At 35.0% G+C, this 8,983-nt stretch overlaps 1 pseudogene; it reads left to right on the top strand.

Annotated features, from left to right (window-relative positions):
* The first annotated feature begins 894 nt into the window (after nucleotides 1-894).
* Nucleotides 895-8,137, top strand: LOC132547618 (uncharacterized; annotated as a pseudogene).
* Nucleotides 8,138-8,983: the final 846 nt, after the last annotated feature.

Genomic DNA, 8,983 nt, shown 5'->3' with positions numbered 1-8,983 from the left:
TTGATCAAGTTTTCGATTTCATAATCAATTCAAACCGATTCTAATCATCTCTCTCTCTCTCTCTCCCTCTCTCTCTGTCACTCTCTCTCTCTCTCCCTCTCTCTCTGTTAGGTGTGCGAGCAGGTGTGTGCTGTGTGCGTGGATGAGTGTGCGAGTATCAATTTAATGAATGAAAGGAATGAGTAAATGTAAGTAAGTTTTGTCAGTTTCGAAAATGTTTTCTTGTATTGTACTATGTAATGTGTTTCATGTCGAGGAGAGCAGCTAGTAGCCCCAGGGCTGTTTGCAATCCTCTTTAAACAAATCAAGAATTAAATTAAAATATAAACTTTTCTTTCAAAGGAAAAAGTAAAAGATACGAGATGTAAATGCATTTCGGATAAGCATTGCATACCAGACAGCTGGGCGATACAGGACTTCTAGACTTTTTCCTTTTTTCATTTGTTCTATTCACGTTAATATAAACTTGGAATATAGTGCAACAGTTTCCACTTAAAATCACATAAATTTCACTATAATGACAGGTCTGATCTTATTGAGAATCATTATAGATAACATATTGATAATCGCTTAATCATTAATGGTTATGATTTGACCTTCCTTACTCCCTTCACTATTTACATGTTATGTATAAGACATCTATATACGTTTATCATATTTAAAACAGCTACAGGTTAGCGATTTTTTACGATACAACGCCATTAACATATGGCGTTATGTAACAGTACTATATCACACCATATCGATGTTCTGAAGTTTTAAACCAACAGTCAGTGTTCTGAAATGACCGGCACCATTTGCCAACCAAGAACTAGTTATGTACATGTGGAGAAGGTCTGTCGATAACACTGTGTTATCTAGAAACTATCGTCACTTTAACACAACGAATAAACAATGGCGACAAGTGTTAGATTTCTTACCGTGTCGTTCGTAGCGTTTGCCATATTGGTAAGTTATACAGCACAAATAACCCTACTAAATCTATAATATGATTTTTATTACCTTATGTCGCTAATTGACATCGTCATAAATTATTCCATGCATTATTCATCATATTCATAAAATAAACATTTCCCTCCAGCTGGTACCTGAGTGACAATAAATCTAACACACCGTTAATTTTATACCCATACATGATCACTTTATGAAGCTGAGATTCATCTTTAATGTTAGTACTTTATATTGTGCGAAAAAATACGTGGAAATTACACAGTTATCACGGTAGTGAAAAACCAATATGATGAATATGAAAATCCTTTAGATTGAATCCGAACGATATGGACTTAACATATGTGTCAAGTAATTATGTTTTCCAATAAACATCCAGTTTTTATAGCAGTTTTGTAACACCGGTAACTAGACATCAATTGTGTAGGTAGTATGTTTCCTGCATAAACCGCATCTTTAACAAGATGCTTCAACCTGCCGGTAGCCAAATTGCAAGTCAACAGATTCCTTGAGTGCTTAATCAACTTTATGTATACAGGCTATTGTCACATCAGCAAAATACGCTTTTGGGGTGTTGTTTAACTTTGATTTATCCTTTTGGCCACAAGTTAGGGATCTTCCGTCGTTTCAAAAGCTACGCATAAATTAAGATGTCTGCCACTTCCTTAGATACGTTGACCATAAGATGTCGTTATCATAGGGGTTATCTCCGAAGCATTTAGAAAACGAAAACGTTTTTCTTTTTATCTCTTAATGTTTATTTTTAAGTTGCATTGACAGCTTTAGCGACAACAATATTGAATATTGAGAAATATTTAATGGCAGGCCGTATGGAATAGGACAATGTGGTAGATATATTCGCGTTTGCCGTCAACAGACGTTTGAACAAATAGGTGTCAGTAAAACGTACACTGATGACCGGAAAGCACTAACAAGCAAGACCGAAATAGGCACGTGATCACCGGAAATGGAATATTAGGTATGATGGCGAATCCACAGTTCTGATGAAAGCCACTTTTTACTTAGTTTGACAGGCAACAAAGTCTGTGTTTTGAGGTCAAAACATACGGCATACCATCAGGATCACATTCTGGGGACAATAATCGGCGAAGGAGATGTTACCGTTTGGAGATGGTTTTCTCTAAACTGTAAGCTTCGTTGGCATGACCTTGGTAAGATCATTCACACTTTAGTTGGTCTGCATTTTGATGCACATCCAACGGCAGATCGGCCTATCCTAATGGATGGCAATGCCAATCTAAACACAGAACGCCTAGTGCAAGACTATCTTCAGCAAGAAGTGACAGAGCTTGTCACATGACACCAGATTTGAACTCAGTTGAGATTGTGCGGACTTTCTCTGATACAATGTAAATGCACGGGATCCAAAATGCCAAATAATTGGAGAATTACGGCCGCGTTGATTATAGAGTGTCAGAGGTTTCCTCGGCTTCGGCGATCAAATATACGAGACAACGGAGAGAAGAATTATACTAGAAGCGTGGTGTCTATATTCAACAGAACAGAACTCGCTTATAGTTTTATCTTTTTGATCAAATAACATGGCTTTCTCTCAAACATTTTCCTGACTGGAAATGCCTTTCTGAGCGCGTCTGTTTAAATATGATACATTATTTCCGGTTCTGTAATTTTGCTAACGTGTACATATAGTTTCTTTATAAGCTTAAAATTTCCCCTCGTGCCCTGTTGAGTTGTCCTTGAATATTTGTCTTATTTAAAACGAAGAAATAAGCCCAGCGTTCGATGTGTGTGGTTGTTAACTTAAGGCCAAGTGTTCAATATGTGTGGTTCCCAACGTAAGGCCAAGTGTTAGATATGTGTGGTTCCTAACTTAAGGCCAAGTGTTAGATATATGTGGTGCCTAACTTAAGATCAAGTGTTAGATATATGTGGTTCCTAACTTAAGGCCAAGTGTTAGATATGTGTGGTTCCTTACTTAAGGCCAAGTGTTAGATATGTGTGGTTCCTTACTTAAGGCCAAGTGCTAGATATGTGTGGTTCCTAACTTAAGACCAAGTGTTAGATATGTGTGGTTCCTTACTTAAGGCTAAGTGTTAGATATGTGTGGTTCCTTACTTAAGGCCAAGTGTTAGATATATGTGGTTCCTAACTTAAGACCAAGTGTTAGATATATGTGGTGCCTAACTTAAGACTAAGTGTTAGATATATGTGGTGCCTAACTTAAGGCCAAATGTATATATTAGCAGAGACTTTTGAGTGGTTTAAACCAATATAGTGTATGTTTTAGACTCGGATAATGGTAATTATGGAGTATCTAAAACTATCGGCGGTTTTCCAAGGAAATTGAATTGACCACAATGAATATTATTTCAGTATCTGACCGATTTGGAATACATTAATTGACCGATGTATTTTTAATAATCCAACGTTTTGATGAAAAGTAGAACAACTCTTTAAATATTGTAGACAATTCGATGTAATAGCTATTCTTTGTCTGAAGTAGACATTGAAATCACCGGATCAATTTTACTGTACATGAAACATACCTGTACATTTATTATACAGATGGATGTTAATAGCTTCCATTCCATTGCATGCCGTTCAAAACAATGTTTTTCTATCGTTATGTAAAGACGTTTTATTAATTTCTGATAGTTTGGTACGTTAGAAGGGTGCTATTCCCAACAAGACTGTGGTTCCAATGAATGCTGTGTCTCTAATAATCCCCCTAGAGGAAAACGAATGTCACTAGTATTGGCCGGTCACTGTCAGGTCATGGGTCAACAAGGGTCACGTGAGTAAATCACTTGGTAGTTTGAATAACATAATTGGTGACTATGACCAAATTTGTGTACATAAAAGTTAAAACTGTATGAGTAACGTTCGTGATTTCTCCTAGTCATCAACCATTTTCAGTAACATAAAACAACACCTAGGGTTAATGCTCTTCTTTCGGACCTCAATTTCAGAAAGAAGATATCAGAATTTTTCAAACAAGTCACAGTAATGTTGCATTATATTTCAACAATCAAAGCGATAGTAATGTTGCATTGTATTTCAACAATCAGAGTGTCTGGTGCGATACGGAGGAGGAAGCAATACTCCTCCAACCGATATGGTGTACGCATGCCCATGTGGTTCTGGCCTGATGTGCAAGGGAAACGGGCATTTTGAAGTCCCGTTAGGAGAATCGGGTACTTATTCCTTGTTTGATATATAATTAGTAATTAATACAGAAAATAACTTCGAAATATTTTTTTCTACGATCAGCTCTGTGAATGATTGTAATAAGTTGGACAGTGTAATAGCTCACATTCCTCACTGCAGCAATAAAGAACATGCCAACATGTCATTAGATCCATAATGCAAACTCCAACTCTATAATACTAGAGCAAAATATGAACAAAAGACATATATACACTGAGACTACTGAAAATATACAAGGATAATAAGACCAGATGTTCCGGAAGAGTAAGCATCTTTTACTTTATCGGCGACACCCGCCATGTAAATCTCCGCCAATCCAAGATTCGATAAATACTGAAATGTTCAAACTCCGACAAAAGACCTCGCAGCAAATATTAATAATAGAAATATTTAATCCTTTATTAGCTCATAGGCTTAGATATTTGTATCCAAATTAAGTTTACCTTCTGATGTCAATTTGTGGAGAAATGTTTCGCAATTGTATTCTATAGAGAGGCAGAATGTTCTGGTCCATGCTGGAGGTCTTACCGTTAAAAGGACTGTAGCTTGAGGAGATTGTGCAGCATGTTATTGCAGCAAGCTCTGCTGCCAGGGCTAACAATAGAATCTTTAACTTACTAAATGTTCTTGTCAGTTGATTCGCTGATTCTTCTTTAAGCATTAGATATTCTTTATGGATTACTAGGTACTATTGAAAGTTTCCACTGTAAAGAAAACTATTAAGCTGATGGATGGGTTTTTGAGTTCTAATGATGGACTTCTTACAAAAATTATCTATATAGAAACATTATAGCATATGTCACTAATATTTCGATTACAACAGCACGTACCTTTCGTACGTTTACAAAGTTATTTTAATGCTGACAATTTTCATTTTATTATCAGGTCTATGTACACATCACTGAAGACAGAGACTGATTTGGATTTCTGGATAGCCATTCAGTATGTATTTTAGTGGACAAATAAAGAACATTTTGATAAAATTGTCCCTTGCTTTGTTGCTTTTGACATATATGAAATAAGACATCTCCCAAATGGTACAAAAAATATACAAATGAATAGCACATTTCAGTACAACGTAGACGTAGCCAAGTAGAAAAAAAGAACAAAACAAAAAACTAAGCAACCAAAAAAAAAAAAAAAAAAATTTCAGAGAGATATATTTGTCGAAATCTGGGGACATGCACTAATCCTATAGTACAGTACAATTTCGCAATAACAAAATATCTGCTAATTTCAGTAGAACGTCTGTTACAAGTGTATATTCTGACCCTTGCCACAATTTGAGTGAATTAAAGAAATAAAATATTACATGCAAGTGACGATAAAGCATTGGACTAAAGATCCACCAGCTGTGATTACCATTTGCAATCATGAAGACTGTACAAAAAGACAAACGAAGTGATATCATATTTCATTGAAAAATAATGAATGAAACTGCCTCCTAACGTAGCTTGTCAGTCTACATTTGGAAACCTAGGCGAATAAAGAAAGTATATGTTCGATAGAAATGTCAAAATTCAGATGGTTAGGTGCACTAGCCCACAATTCCATACATATCATAATACTAATATACTACTCTGTATCTTATTAGTTCAGTAGAAAATCAGGTACAAGTGTATAAATGACTTAGATTTGAACCATTTTAATACCAAGCGGAAGTGAAACATATATTTTGACTTTGATCTAGACCGATATAAGACTGAGCGAAAATTAAATATTACGGCAAAATATCAAAACAATGTTTCCGTACACTGTCGTTGTGCTGTTTGTGTATCATATAGGTTACCTGATTGCACATGACAAAATTGCTGATAAGATTAACCAGGGTCACTCTCAGTTTTAAATACTGGTCTTGCATACAAACCAAAATGGCTTTCGGTTCAATTGCTATCACATTTTTGCTGATGACAGTGCTGTTAATGGTAAGATATACTTACTTATGTACACATATTTGGTTTATGTTATCGCAATTAAAATAACTTCAAATGTTAGAGTTGCCGAATTATCGGAATTTTGAATTGTCTTCCAATTATCATTGCTTAATTTTTTTCTCTCTAAATGTGCAGCAAATATCGACCTTTTCCGATCAACAAAACGAGATCCTTACTACTCTTGTAGTTAGGTAATCTATGTAGCGTTACGCTGGTGGCAGTCTCCATATGGTTTGGGTAGTATATGTCTCTTGTTGACATGAACATATCATAATCAAGAGTCTCAAACAGCTGTCGTTCGATTAATCATATGAAACAGAACACTTGTTACAAATTCAATTGCTGAAATGTGCCAGCTGCATGTTTCTTATCGTTCATTTCATTCAAATCTCAAATAGAGACAAAGGCGATGTCAATAGCAATTTCTTTTTTTATTTTATCAATATGAAGAGAAATGCATTCACAACTGAAGGAGATGTGACCAGTCACAATCTTCCAAACAAACAGAGGTTTTGTTAAAAACCAAAAACCAAAAACATGACCAACCCTCAGTCGATTAATACGTGAAACTTTAATCAAATAACAGCTTATGGAACAATACGATATTCTCGATATTCACTAATCTATGTCTATCATTGAAAACTTGGGTCAACTTAGTATTTCAGATTTTAATGTAGCCAAAAGAAGTTTTAGCAGCAAATGTAGTATAAAAATAAAGTAATATATATTTCAAACAAACACCCCCTCCCCCTTTCCCCACCCACCCCCATCCCCCACCCACCCCCCAAAAAATTATAAGTAATAATTATATGAAAATCTACTTATAAATTTGCATAAGCTATGTATATCATGCCACTACCTTGCACATTTCAATGATTTCATTTTTAAAAAATGAAGTAATAAAGCTCACTGGAAAACACACACACATATACAATCTTAAAAAGTCATATTCATAAATATATGTACTCATAAATAACATACACAATGTATTCTAATTTGTGTGGTAATAGTAGGTTTCCATATCCTATGTATGTTTCAAAACAGAGCCAGGTTCACTTATCAAAAAGCTGTAACTCTCAACTCGATTGTGGAGCCAATGAATGTTGTGTTACCAATAATCAACCAATCGGGAAACGATTGCTGCTGATTGTACAAGGTCATTGCCAGCTTTGGGTAAAGAAGGATCACGTGAGCATATATTGTTTTTTTTTTCAAAATTAACTCAGTATTTGCTACAGTTGTGTGTAACATAACTGAATTTTAAAAAAACAATACAAGATCACATATAAGCGTCCACTGTATTCCATATTTTTAATTTGATTATATTGAAAACACTATCGCGTAAGTGAATGTTGTGTTTTTATATTGCAAACACAACATTTTTTTTTAAATACCTTGTACTAGTTATCATTTATTTTTGCATATTTCTTTGTAAGTATTTTTCTTGTGACATGCGGTGTGAAATTACAAACATCGTTTCTTATCTTTCGGTATGATAAACGAAATACACGTTTTTAGTAGTATGTGAGGGAAAATTCTATAGAAAGGATCACTTCTAACTACATAGATTGCCTAACCCGTTACGGAAGTGTCAGCACGCCGCCTTCTGGGGTTGTTTACTCGTGTCCATGTGAAGGGCATCTCATGTGCAAAGGAAGCGGGCAATTCGAGGTGCCCCTTGGAGAAACAGGTATTATAGATAACGCGTTTGCTATCTACATATATTAGCCAATTAATATTAGTAAGACAAGTATTTTTCCTTGCCTATTAAGTTTAGTAAACCTTACTAAGGCGAATTATATTAATTTAACAACACCAGAACAGTAATACCTACATGTATTATTGTTTGATTCATGTAGGTGATAACTAAAATTGCAATCAGTACTCTTATTTTACCATTTTCAGTCATTTGATAATGTACCTCTTCCCTAATAGGTAAAGATTCAGAATTGATACACAAAATAACCCTTCAAAAAGGAATCGACATTTTCCAGGTTAAATATAGGTAAAACACAAATCAAATGAGCTATTTTTATTTTGCAGGAGTTTGCACTCATCATCACTAGAACCGAAGTAACTGCATTGCTTCGATACTTTATCTATGGAAAAGTAATAAAGAATTATGATGATGTCATGTTTTGTATTGACGAGAAGAATTACAATTTGATATTATAACTTGTTTATTTTATGACACTATGCCGAAGATGCCGATGTTTAAGACCTCGTTTCTGGATCTAATAAAGTTTAGCTGAATTAAAGTACGATGCTACCATCTTGCTCACTTTTTTATGATGTGTCTATTAACTAGTCACACTCTTTTAGGTCTTCGTGTACATAGTGTTATAGCATTGGTCGTGTACACTACATCTTCCATAGATTGTGTTATTAGAACTTTTATTCTATTGACATGACCAATCTGCAAAAAAGTATGGTATGAAAAATCAACAAAAACAAGAAAGTACCAACATACCCACATAATCATAATCAAAACTCATATTCAATACAACTACGGCAAAATATTAACAAAAGAAGTTTACACGGAGACTCTTGAAAAAGTACAATGATAATAAGTGTTGCGGAAGAATAAGCGTTTTCTGCTTTATCGGCGACACCCACAATGTAAATCTTGGCCAATCCAAGAAAGTAATGTCGCGTTCGCAAATAAGAACAAGGTATACAACAAACGAGCTTCAAACACGTCCAGTTCCATATCGCAAAAAGAAACAGAATATTTCGTAATAAGATCACTATGACGACCGTAAAATTTCCCCATACTCTTCATCAACCCGTATCTTGTTCCAGCACGAAAGTTGTGATAATGGGAACAGGCCTTGAATATCGATTCAACTGCTACATGTAAAAACCATTGGTTGGCTATGTAGACATATTGCTATCCAGAAATGGAAAATTCA

This window comes from Ylistrum balloti, unplaced genomic scaffold (assembly GCF_031769215.1).
Source record: "Ylistrum balloti isolate Yb309-2 unplaced genomic scaffold, AGI_CSIRO_Ybal_v1 Utg369964, whole genome shotgun sequence".
Lineage (NCBI taxonomy): Eukaryota > Metazoa > Mollusca > Bivalvia > Pectinida > Pectinidae > Ylistrum > Ylistrum balloti.
This window is presented reverse-complemented; position numbering and strand designations above follow the sequence as displayed.